Raw genomic sequence first — 13,813 nt, 5'->3', positions numbered from 1 at the left:
CCAAAATGTTTAAATTAGATATATATTTACATTAAGAATACATTCTGATTCAGGAAATTCTAAACTTTTGGTGTTAGAAGACTGTAGATAACATTTATCATAATATTCAAAGATTTGGCAATTTCGTCAAATCTTTCAAATTGAATTCAGGAGATACATCATCAAATCTAGAAGAGATAAATTTGAATGTGACCTAAAATAACTTGGTCTCCTTGGCCAAGTAACTTAATTTTTGACTGCCTTAGTTTCTTTCTGTAAAAGAAGAACAATAATAGTATACCTTACAGGTTGAAGATCAAATAAAATAATCTTTGCATAGTCCTTAAAACTGTGCCTGGCACATGGTAAGCATTTACTAAATGTTTATTCCTCTTCCCTTCTTTGCATTGATTATATTCACTGTTTCTTACAACACAGTAATGGGAAAATATATTCATGTAACGTCACTTATTTACATTCTCCAATGAGTATTTGCTTTGTTTCCAGGTCTTTACTACTACAAAATGAATAACTTAGTGTATGTAGTACTTATTGTCATTAATTTATTTGGGTGTTGTGTGTTTGTGTGTGTCTTTCCCTAGCATTGAGAATTCTTGGGAAAAGGTATGTTATAGCTTAATAAATTTCCTCACACAATCCCAAACTGCTTTATAGAAAGGTCAATTTACAATTTCACCAGCCTTACTTTATCCATCTTTCTACAACCTCTTTAGCACTAACAGTTCCTGTCATTTGTCATCTTTTCATAATTTTCTGGGCATGAGATGAAATATCTAAATGAACATTAATGATTTGAAGGCATCTTTCATACAGATTTTTGATTTAAATTTTATGATTTAAAATACTAATTTTAAATTAGTTTTCAAAACTTAAAACTATCAGCCAATTTTTAAATTTTTTATTATTTAAAATGTCAATACAAAGTAAAAAAGGGAAAAAAAATTGCCATGTGCACAGCAGGCTATAAGAGAAGATTCAAAATAGGAGACAAATTTCCATCCCAAGGAAGCCCACATAATAAATACTATACATTGTGTTCATAGTTGATCATTTTTTCTTGTTTTGTTCTCTGCTGTGCACTTTTTACTTTATTCTTTTTTCCATTTTCCACTTCCCCTACTCCTAAAGTAGGCTGTAGTAAAGCATGCATATACACATATACCTAAAACAGTATTAATATGGCAGACATATAATGTAGATTTTTTTCTTGACTGGGTCACTTTTAAGTTTGATTTTGTCTGAGATCCATGTTTACTACCATTACTATTTTTTTTCCTAATAAATTCTACTCTTCTCATTGATATTTTTCTCCTTTGATTTTTAAAGTCTTTTAAAAGTTCTATAAATTCTTTTTGAGCAGGTGATCATTTTAGCATTACTCTTTGGGACAGGAGAAACTTTTTTTTTGCTTGAGTATTCTCCTCCTGAGGATGAATGCCTGTCTTCCCTATTCCCATAGTAAATTTCTATGGTTGGGTTCTTTCTCTTTTGACTGCTCGTTTTCTTGCTGATAAATTGTACTAATCACCTATAGTCCTGGGGTAAAGTGGATACTGCTTCTGGTTTCCAGGCCTTCATTTCTTCCCTCTGGTCTGGAACCAGAAACTATGAACTCTGCTCTCCTGTAAGTACCCACAATCAGCAGTCTTTACCTCACTGTGTCTGTACTCCCAGACCTATGCTGTTACTTTATTTTTTTTTCCCCTTTAAAGAAATAGTAATATTTTCTTCAGATGCCCCAATCCCCATATTGTCTAGGGTGTGAAGATTGTGGCTGGGGCCTAAGCTAACTCTCAAACAGCAACAGAATTTGCTGCTTGATGTTTTTCAGCAAAACTTTTCTGGAGGTGTTTACACTTCATTTGGCCAGCCACAGTCCTGGTGTCTTCTGAGGTTTTCTGATTAACCCAAGATTACTATTCTGCCTAAATTAGTTTTTTTTTAAAATAATTCCATGTTTTCCCCAAAGCACAGTTTTGCCTTATTTCTGGGTGATGCCGAAGAGCTTAGAATTTTCTGACCCCTGACATCTTTCCAGAATCCTCTCTCCCAGCAACTTAAAGAAAAATTTTTATTCCCATATGTTTTTATTAGTTCTCGCTATATGATATAGCTATCAATCCCTTTATTGGAGAGATAATTTAAAAAAATTTTCTCCAGTGAACCACTTCCTCTTTCATTTCCCTTTCTTAAAATTTTGTTTGCAAAAAAGTTTTGTAAATTTCTCTTTTTCTCTCTATCCCCCGTCCCCTCCATTCATTGTATAGTCGTGATGTTTTCCTGTTTCTTCTTGCCATACTTTCAATAAGTTCATATGTCTTTCTTTGCTTTTGTTAATTCTTCCTATTTGAAATTTCTTTCAACATAATAATATATTCCATTATTTTTATTTACTACAACTTGATTAGCCATTTCTCACTACTGGACATTTATATCTTTATTTTCTTATAAAATTATTTCATATGAATCCATAGGAAGCCTTACTAGATAACTATCTTCCATGAGCTAAATATTGACTAATGTTTAAAGTTCTCATTTTCCTGCACTCGGAAATTTTCATTTCAGAAGGCTGTAAGATTATGCCCCGGGGTGTTAAAATTTGATTAATTAAGTAATATCTAGAGGCCTTTCTCTTAGCTTTAAGGAAAGTTACTAAATATGAAAAACTTAAGACTTCAGTTTAGAAAAAAATTCCCCTAAATGAATCTGTTAATTGCTAAACATTTTGTATAGGAAAATAGTAAACACTGTCATCCTTGGGTCATTTCATCACCAATCTGAGGAAAGCACCTGAAAATATATTACAGCAACTACCTCTCACCAAGATGCTTTTAAAATACTCAGTTAATATAACTGCCAGCATGAAAATTTAGGATCATAAAATCTAGACTTTTTATATGATTGTGGTGTAAGGGCTTGGAATAAGGAAGACCATATTTCAAATTCTGACATTTACATTTATTAGCTATACAAATGTGAACAAGTTATTAAAATTCTCTGAGCCTCAGAGCTTCATAGAGTAGTGGTGAAGCTAAAATGAGATCATTCTGACACTCCCCCAAAACTCTCCCAAATTTTAAAGCTCTCTCTGAATTGCAGTTATTTTTATCATTTCATTCAATTTCTCCACTTTGCAGATGAGAAAAACTAAGGCAAGAGATTTGTTCAAAATCAAACAGCCAGAAACTGTCAAGAGTTGTGGTTAGAATTCAGGACTTTTGAGTCTTAATTCCATCTTCACACAACTAAATATCTTCCTATTTTCTATGAATAAACGTGTGTATATTTACAAACATTTTTATATATCCATCTACATGTATATGCATGGATATAACATAAAAACTGATATGTAGAATATATACATATGTACAGAAAATAACTAGTATGTTTACTCAGCTACATACAAATATAAATTTATATGTTTAGAAATGTGTTTTTCTGCATACTTCAGGTCTGATGCTACCCATAAATAACATATCATTGTTGTCTTACAAAATAGTCACAGTTCTCCTTGCTCAAGAGTAGAAATCATTCATGTTAAATAGTAAAGAATATGAACTTCATTTATCTTTTTCCATATTTTTAAAATATATTTTAATAATTTCGGGAGGGAGCAATAAAATTCCTATATCTTACCAGGTAGTCAAGTACATAATGATAATTTGTTTGAAAAACATCTTAAGTTTTCAAAGTACATTTAAGTACATTATGTCATTTGATTTTCTCAAGAATTCAGGGAAGTAAGACAAGCATTAGGATTCCTTCTCCCAAGGTCACAGAACACAGCAACAGCAAAGTTGGACCTCAGAGTCAAGGTAGGGTGGAATCAAGTTCTCTCTTCACTTCATCCCCTGGGTTTTGTTGTTAGACAGAGGTGGGGCACTTTGGGACTCCGCTCCAGGAGTCCTTAACCTTCAGTTTTCCAAATCAAAATAGGATTATGATAACAACTTCATTAAATTCTTGGGTTTAGAGGGTCCATTTTCCATGGGTAATTTTAGGCTATGAATGTCCACATTACCAACTGAGATTAGCAATGGCCATTCATAAAAAGCAGCACTTCACAGTTTGTTTCTCCCCTTCTCCTGCCCTTCCCCATCCCAGCCCCTTGGGCTGTCCATGGGAAGGTCCAGAACCTATAGCCAAAACCAAGATATATGAAGGGCAGAGATAAGTCAGTGTGCTTTTACTCCTATTGAATTTCTCACACTAAGCATTTATTTGGCACTGACTATGTGCCAGGCATTGGGCTAGACTCTGGGAATAAAAGCACAAAGGCTGAAACAGTCCCTACTCGTAAGGAGTTTATATTTTATCTAAAATAAAAGGGAAATTGCAGATGAAGATAAAAGCCCAGAGTCCACTGAAAATTTCTCTTCTCTTCATGGTTTTACATTTGTTTTTCAAAGGGAAAGGCTAAAATGACCACTTAAGGCAAGAGCTTTAGGGTTAGTGAGCTACTTCACCCTGATAAAGGGCCCAACTGATGAGAATTTAGCCTAGGATTAAGCTAATTTAGCTCCAGAAGGTAGATCCATCTCTTTGTTCTAGTCCCTACTTTCCTGAGGTACTGCAGGGACTTCTTAGCACTGGGGGCAATTTCTCTGATTCAGGGGATTTTTCTCTCATTCTCAACTTTTACCCTACTCTCAAAACCAAACTAAGCCAAAGAGAAAATTACCTTTTTTGCAGCTTCATCAGACCTTAAGTTTTTTGTCTCCGCTATTCCAGAGAAATTAAATGATGGATTTCCAAGCTGGTGGGCCTAGAGTTGTCCTCAGTCATAGCCCTCTTGCTTTGTGGGTTTATCCTGGCCACTGAATTGTGAGAGAACCCGGATCCTCATTCTTCTGTTTGGGGGAGCCAGGGCACTCATTGCTCATTAGGCTTTTCACTCTGGTGATGACTTGGTGCTCCATTTTTGGTGGCTTCTTAGATTTATCCAGTTGCTTCAGGCCCAAGCTGCCAGGACTGCCTTCTAAGACACTGGAATAGTTAAAAAGCTTTTCTGGAAGCTGAGGGGAGTCTCTAATGTGCTCAGAAGCCTTGTCCTCCACCCCACTTCCCACCCCTGCCAAACTCCACAAAGGAGAGGTTTTCAATGGGATTTCAGTGGCAGGATTCCCAAGGTGCTCTACTTCCTGGTTGCTGATGTCTCTGCCAAAGAAGAATTAGGGATGATCACTCTTGGGTCCTCCTCAAAATGTGATGAAAAAGAGCCTGGGAGGGCCCTGGGAAATGGAACGTTGTCTCCGTCTCTCTCAAACTCCTCTTCATCACTGGCATCTTTGGCATCAAAGCAGCCAGTTCTTCTCTGTCGGAGGAATGGGCTTCAGGCAGCCTGTGGGCTTCCAGGGAGGCTGGCTTGTCTGGTAGCTTCTAAATGCTTATGGTCTTGAGGCTGCCTTGTTTCTAGATGATACGAGGCGGTTGGCCCTAGCTTCTTCCTGACTCTTTGGGAGCTGAGAAAGAATGAAATCAAATGAAACAGTATTTCTTCTAGATGAGGTTTTTGCCATTGTCACCATTATACAATGACTTTAGTATTTTTGTGTGCCTAGAATGCCTGGTATATTTGGTATATTCAGAGGTTAAGTCCATTATCGGATCCCATTGGCCCAGTGGTCTCTTGATGGTCTTCTAAAAATGATAATTATAGGAGATAACACGGGAAGTTGGAAGAGCAACAAAGTTACTATAACGGAACCTGAGTAATAATCCTAGTTATATTATCAGTTGTGTGACTTGAGGCAATGCACTTAACCTTCCTGTAGGCTTCAGTTCCCTCATTTGCAAAATGAGAGGTTGCATTAAATGGCCTTAAGTTTTCTTCTGGCTCTAAATCCAGGATCCTAGGAATTTGTGTTATATAGAGCATTTTAAAGTTCAAAGTGCTTTTCATGCATCATCTTATTCAGCCTCATAAGCACATTGTGCACTGGTTTCTCAACCTATGATTTTCTCTACTTTACAGATGGAAAAACTGAGGGATCAAGAGAATAAGTGGCTTGTCAGTAGATGTGGAGTTAATAAGTGGCAGAGGCAGAGTTTGAATCTGCCATACCAGCACATTAAATGCTATAGCCTAGATTCCTCACCTAAGGATACCAGATCTAAAAAGAGGTAATAGCCTTAACTTTTCTTTCAATTCCCTTTGAAGTAGTCTCATTTTTCACCCATCTCTTGGATGTCCTGGCTGATTTCAACAACTCTCTCTTCTGAAAAGTGAGAGTACATGCTACATCCTCTGTAATGGTTAATATATTATAAGAATCCTGCAAGTTTCCTTTTGACTGTTGTCATCTTGGGGGAAGTGTGTTGGGAAAGGGAACAGCGGAGGGCAAGAACTGAATGAACCCTTGGTCCTCAATATGAGATGCTTGTCCAGCATGAAACTGGGAGGACTGAATGCTCTTGGTTTTGATAATTTTCACTGTAAGATGAAAAGGTATCCTCTACCTAATTCAAATGCCTTCCCTCTATTGGTTATTTTCAACTTATTCTGGTTATAGCATTTCTGTTGTTTGCTTGTCTCCATTGGCAGACTGGGATCTTAAGAGCAGGACCTTGTCTCTTGGCTCAGTGTGTCCCACATGCTTACAGCACCATATCTGGCACATAGTAGCAAATTGTTCCTTCATTCATCTGCCCCTTGCTTGTTATGATGGAATTTCAAGTGTCCCTGAAGATTAAGAATAATGAAAAGGTTGATATAGATGAGATTGCCAACAATATCTATTTGCTGTAAAAATAGGTAGCTGACCATTACTATTATTATTTTTGTGGTTAGTAATAATGACCAAAGGGAATATTAAGAAATTATTATTGATATAATGAAAAGATTATTCTATATGTGATTGTGACCCTTATCCATTTACTGTACGAATAGGTGGCTGGAGATTATTATTATTACTTATAGTAGTAATATAAATAATTAAAGGGAATTTCAAAAACAACATTATTAATGATTAGAACATGGGTATGATTACCAACTTTATCCATTTACTGTACTAATAGGTACAGTAATAGGGCCATTAACAACAATAATAATAATAGCTCACATTTATATACTACTTTAAAATTTGCAAAGTGCTTAACATATATTAGCTCATTTGATTTTCACTACAGTCCTATAATGTAGGTACTGCCATTATTTTCATTTTACAGATAATGAAACCAAGGTTGATTGAGTTCAGATGACTTTCTAATAGTTAACTAATACTAAATTCCCAGTTTTGGTGTAGTAGAAATATATAACAACTTCTTCAGATGAAGTTTTCCTGTTCTGACTCCATCAGAATCTGAGTTAATGAAGGATGGGTAACCACTTCCTCATCAGTTAGTTCTCTTCCAGAATAGATCCTCTCACTTCAGAACTATGTTAGAGCAGTAGACTGTGAGAACATAAGTTCCTGGGTGTTCATGGGCCCTCTGGCGTACTTAGGCTGTTGGAAAGAAGAGCTTCTCTTGTGCACATGCTCCTCATCTCCAGAGCTGGCAACCATAGAGTCTGAAGAGGACAAGGGTATCAGGACATCTTGTGAAAAATATTGTGAGAGTTTTGATTCAGATCTGGAAGAACCTGACCAAGCAAAGAAAATGTTAGATGGCTGGGGATTGTGGGGGAGGAAAAGCAAGGTTTACACAGCTACAGAACACACATAGATCCTTTAGCACTTTTTGAGAGCTCCAAAATAATTTTTCTTATTTCCTGCAATCACATTCTGCTAGTCTAAATTCTCTCTGTCATTTGAGATCTCTGAAACACTAAATAGCCATATCAGTATACAATAGAATTTTTAAAAAAAATAAGTTCATAAGGCAGAATAACAACTGCCAGCCAAGAGTTTGGGGGTCCTTTTTCAGCAAAGGTTAAAATGTCTTCTTTCTTTGAGTCATTTAAAAAAAGTGTTCATTATAGAAAGTCTTTGTTTTCTGGACTTCACTATCCAAATGCCCTCATATTCCAGGGCACATCCACATTGTTCAGAATCACAGAGGGAAAATAATTATAGATTGAAAAATGAAACTGTGGCAACCCAGAAGTTCAGCAAAGAATAGGAGAATTCAAAGACCCATTAATTCATTTAGCTTTCAAGGATGAGATAAGGAGAAATTCCACAGCCTAGCCAATAGTTCTAAGAAATTAATCAAGCACTGGTCTGGTCCTTCCAGTGTCCTAAAAACTGAAGTCATTAGGCTTTGGGAGATAGACAATGGCATTTAGAAGTATTGATCTATTGACTAATGCCATGCAATTTGGAAGGACTAAATATAGATTTCCTTTTAAACAGGGGAGGTGTTTTGTAGCTTACTTTCCCCCAGAACTTTGCTCTACTCTCCACTTTTTCTTTCTCTCTTTAGCTGGAGGACCTTCATGTTACTGATCTGGTCAGTAACATATTTAAGAGAGGGCATCAAGTAACATCAAACTACCACTCTCTCATGATTCTGCTAGCAGGATGGATCAGCCTATCAGCATGGCCTATTTTTTAAATCTAGAATAATCTAATTAGGTTTTCTCTATAACCCACTTGTCTTTTTCTCTGTGATTTGCCTGGATGGATAGTTAATATGAAAAACTCTCCTTTTCATCTTGTTTGTCACAAACTAAGCTTTTTTTTTTTTTTTTTTTACAAAAGTCCTACTCTGGTGCCTCACTGTGGGTTCTTGAAGGTTGTACTAACAGAACCCAGTCTCTGACTGGTTCCACTATACCAGAAAGGCCTTCTGGCACAATAGGTGGATCACTGAGTCAGTGCTCCAAGGATTTGCATAGCCATATAGAGATTCCTCACCAAATGACCTTAGGTTGGAACTTGGTGGGGAATCAATTAGTGATAACAGCCCATGAGACAGAGCAGAATACCAAAGAGCCTTGAATCCTGCAAGTCTCCTTTGACTTCTGTCATCTTGGGGGGAGTGTGTTGGGACAGGAAACAGCGGAGGGCAAGAACTGAACCCTTGGTCCTCTCAATATGAGATGCTTGTCCAGCATGAAACTGGGAGGACTGAATGCTCTTGATCTTGATAATTTTCACTGTAAGATGAGAAGGTAACCTCTATCTAATTCAAATGCCTTCCCTCTATTGGTTATTTCCAACTTATTCTGGGTATAGCATTTCTGTTGTTTGCTTGTCTCCATTGTTAGACTGGGATCTTCTTAAGAGCAGGATCTGTCTCTTGGCTCAGTGTGTCCCACATGTTTACAGCATCATACCTGGCACATAATAGGCGCTTAATAAAAGTTTATTGGATGGCATCAAAGATCCAAAGACATAGGACCAGAAAAGGAGGTGAGCCAGTCACATGGGCAGAGCCAATGAATCTCAGTGCACAGCTTGTATGCTAATGGGTTAACTCATATGATGCCCAGTGACCCTGAAGAACCTAGTTTCTAGCGTGGATGACAGTGGAGGATTTGGGGGAAAAGCATGGACAGGCCTAAAATATGAAAACATAATCTACCCAAGTAAAAGACTTATGTACCTCAATGAGATCAAGGATCCATTGAAGAACTGAGATATTTAACATTAATATTAATATTCTTTGCTATCTAACACCATTAAGTGGTAGGATTCCAGGTCTCAGACTCCGATTTGGTAGTAACCTGAGTGATTGGATGAAATCTAAATAGAAAGCCAGAATTCCTTCTATTATAAAGTGGTCCTCTAGTCTTTATTTGAAGACCTGAAGCTGTGGTCAACATAACTATCATCCAGGGCTATTCACTGCTCTTTTAGACGACAACTAGCCCTTTAGTGTTCCTCCATCAGAAGTGTAAATCTATGTAATTCTCTCCAGTCCCTGCACCCATGACACTATTCCTTGTTCTCTGGAGGCTGAGCAATGTAAACCTGATGCCTTTGCTACATGACAGCCATTCAGATTTGGAAATCATCTTTTCTCCAGGAATAATATTACCCATTCCTTCGAAGTGTTATCACCTAGGATGCCAAATTTGGTACATGTTTCACCTTGTCAACGTGCTTCCTAAAGATCATGTTCCCATAACTGAGACACACTTGTTTCAGCATGACTAAGTCAAATAGAATGACAACTTCTCTCATTCTTAATATTAAACTTCTGAGAATGCAGGCTAAGATGACATGTTTGGCTACCACATTCCCCCTGATTTCTGGTGAGATTTTAACTTTTTCCAGCCTTGAGGACCTTTTCAAATGAAAAATCCTAGAGCCCTCATCTCCCAATTTGATCCTTGTCCCAGTTCGGATTTTCTGAACACAGGTATAACCCATAGGTTGTCAAGGTCTTTTTAATTCCTATTCACTCATCATACTTCATATTGTCTCAGCTTTATGCTATCTCTCTATCCTGTGAGCATGGCATATCTGTAGTCATCTCTCCAAGCCCCTGCCAGAGCCAAGCAATACTGATTGGGGCTGAACCACTTTACTCAACTTGCTGGTTCCAGGAAGGATTTCATTGTTCTGGGGAGTGAGATTAACTAGAGTTAAAGCTAGAACTCCCACTGATATGTAATATCCATAGCCATGTCTCTATGTAATCTGTGTGGAATGCCCACCTCACGCATCATAGGTCTATGAAATACTAGTACTGTTCTCTAGGACCCAGGTAAATTGCAACATTCTTTATAAAACTTTCCCTGGTCACCCTAGCTATCAATGACCAATCTCTCCCAAATGCTGTCATTTTCATTATACGTAAGACACATCTGGACTTGTAGTGCAATTATGCTTTTGAATGGGTTCCTTTTGTCTTTTTAATAGTGCTTTATAGATATCTTTTGTTTATATATCTCCTAGATTTCCCCTTTTGCCCCTATCCCTCTCATATAAGAATTTTTTTAAAAAGAAAAATGGGATATATTCAACAAAATTGATAATATAGCAAAATAAAATGTTGTTTATTTGCAATACCCATTTCTCTGTACCCTCCCCCTCAACCTTTGCAAAAGAGAGCCTTTCTGAATACAATTCTGTTGTTCCTTATTATACTAACTCTCTGAAATAGGGAATGCTTAATCTATTTTGTTGCCATCTTTCTCCAGTATCTAGTTCAGTGCTTTGCATGTAATAGCTCAGTCAGTGGTTAATTGACTAAAAGCCTTTATCTCTTTCCCAAAAAAATTATATGAGAGAAAGAGGTATATGTTTTGTTAATTAGAGGAATCTATATAAAATTGGAGGCCAAATGCCAGTTTTTTCTTAAATTACTCAGCAATGATTTAATCAGGAACTGATTATTGAAGCTTCCTGATTCTCTTCTTCCTTTGTTCAGCTTTTGACTTTCTAATCATTTTAGTTATTCTTTTATGAAAGGTAAGTGGAAGACAGACATGGAGATGAGTATGAATGATGTTTGGGGAGTCTCTGTGGCCTTTCAGTTAATAACTATCTGATTCCTTGGACAACTAACTCTTAAGTGCAATCATTCTGAATAATTCTTCTTTTTGAAGGTTTCCTTTTCTTAACTAGAGGATCAGTGCTTTCTCATGGGCCTCATCCCAAAGCCCAGCACCATCATGGGAGCTTGGAGTTTCTTTCTGACTTGAGCTAGTTTGCTCCTTCCTTAAGCAGCCTGGTATCCTCCATTATTGGAAACTCATCATTACTGGTGCCAGACTTAATTCAGAAACCATCACTTAATTCAGATACCATCAGATACTACTTATTGAAGCTCAGAACTCCTGAGCTAAAGCAATCCATCAGACTCTTGTCACTCTAGTAATAGAGATTATAGGCATATGGCACCAATTGTGGCTGAATTAATTCTTAATTAACAATTTCTAAAATCATCTCTAGCTTCAGAATCAGAGTGTAAGGTCACATTCTCCACTGTCTGATCTGAGGAGAAGGCAATGAGACTTTCCTTTGTGACAATGATTCTCTGTACCATGAAGATCCCAGTATCTATACCATCTGGTTTTGGAGTTAGATTAGTTGTTTCACCATGCAAGGAAAGTGAACTTTCACATGATAGCATGAACTGAGAAGTTCAGCTTATCAGATAGAATTCAGGAGAAAAAGAATAAAGACTATAAAGTCTTAAAAATCCTTTACAAGAGAACAGGAGCCACTATGGAGCACATCAAATTACCTTTGTTGAATGTGAATTTCATGACAATCCTGTCCTTGGCTCTGGGGTTTTTTTGACCCAAAGAAGAATCTCCTTTATCTGAGTCAGTTGTGGGAGTTTCTTCACTGGTGTTAGTGTTTGGGGAACTGAACTAGCTTAGTATGGTGAATGTGGGACATTTAATAAGGCTTGAGCTGCATAACTTGGTGTGTACCGTGACTTCATAACAACTTTCTTGAGTTGCTGGGAAGATTAGAACATCAATAAAGAAGGAATCCAAAGTACACTTAGACCTAAAGGGTGAAATAATCCTATCAAAATTAGAAAATAAGGAAAAATTAAGTTGGTTTAAAAAGGTAATTTTTTTTTAATTCATAGAAGAAAACAAGAGGTGCAAGCGAGACACATCAGCTTTGTTAATCTTATTAAATTATATATGTGAATGTGTGCATATACACACAAATACACATAGATATATACATACTTATTAAAAAACACTGTATAATAAGTAAAATTTCTTTTCCAAGCTTCTGACTTTCTTTGTCTAATGAAATATTTATTGCTAAGTTTGTAATAAAAGAGAAATTTATTTGTAAATTTAAAAGAATAGATAATATTCTCTCCTATAATTCTTTTACTTTAAAGGTCTGAATGCTTTTTAGCATTCAATTTCTACAGGGATTCTCCAATTCTAATATTTCATCCCCTAATGATCCAAAGCAAGACCAAGTTAACATTCTTTTAGCACTTCCAAGAATATACTAACTAGGCCATTACAACAAAAATGGGCTACCACAAGATACCTGATCTAGTAAATGACTTTCATCATTATAGGGTGATAATAAAATTGGTCAGTTAATGATAAGGGAGTGTTCTTCATCAGCAATCTTGGACTTTGCTGAAAACAAACTACTAGAAACATTATTTGATTAAATTTAATAAGTACTATTGTTAGTGGAATTGTGAATATATCCAGCCATTCTGGAGAGCAATTTGGAACTATGCTCAAAAAGTTATCAAACTCTGCATACCCTTTGATCCATTAGTGTTTCTACTGGGCTTATACAACCCAAAGAGAAGGGAAAGGGACCTGTATGTGCCAAAATGTATGTGGCAGCCCTGTTTGTAGTGTCTAGAAACTGGAAAATGCTTGGATGTCCATCAATTGGAAAATGGTTGGGTAAATTGTGGTATATAAATGTTTTGGAATATTATTGTTCTGTAAGAAATGACCAGCAGGATGAATACAGAGGCTTGGCAAGACCTACACGAACTGATGCTAAGTGAAATGAGGAGAAGCAGGAGATCATTATATATCTCAACAACGATACTGTATGAGGATGTATTCTGATGGAAGTGGATTTCTTTGACAAAGAGATCTAACTCAGTTTCAATTGATCAAAGATGGACAGAAGTAGCTACACTCAAAGAACACTGGGAAATGAATGTAAACTGTTTGCATTTTTTTTTCTCACGGTTATTTTTACCTTCTGAATCCAATTCTTCCTGTGCAACAAGAGAACTGTTTGGTTCTGCACACATTTATTGTATCTAGGATATATTGTGACCTATTTAACATGTATAGGACTGCTTGCCAACTGGGGGAGGGGGTGAAGGGAAGGAGGGAAAAAGTGGGAACAGAAAGAAGTGAGTGCAAGGGATAATGTTGTAAAAAAAATTACCCAGGCATGGGTTCTATCAATAGAAAGTTATAATAAATTTAATAAGTATTCTTAAGCCTGTATTAAGTATG

The 13,813-nt window shown here is 36.6% G+C and overlaps 1 long non-coding RNA gene across 1 annotated transcript; it reads left to right on the top strand.

The window, feature by feature from the left end:
* The first annotated feature begins 3,325 nt into the window (after positions 1-3,325).
* On the top strand, positions 3,326-13,048 carry LOC116420501. Its single transcript, XR_004230838.1, has 3 exons — positions 3,326-3,815; positions 5,975-6,123; positions 12,706-13,048. It is a non-coding gene; the product is annotated as an uncharacterized LOC116420501 (long non-coding RNA).
* Positions 13,049-13,813: the final 765 nt, after the last annotated feature.

This window comes from Sarcophilus harrisii, chromosome 1, assembly GCF_902635505.1.
Source record: "Sarcophilus harrisii chromosome 1, mSarHar1.11, whole genome shotgun sequence".
Lineage (NCBI taxonomy): Eukaryota > Metazoa > Chordata > Mammalia > Dasyuromorphia > Dasyuridae > Sarcophilus > Sarcophilus harrisii.
Note: the sequence above shows the minus strand (reverse complement) of the source record. Positions and strands in the feature narration are given on the sequence as shown.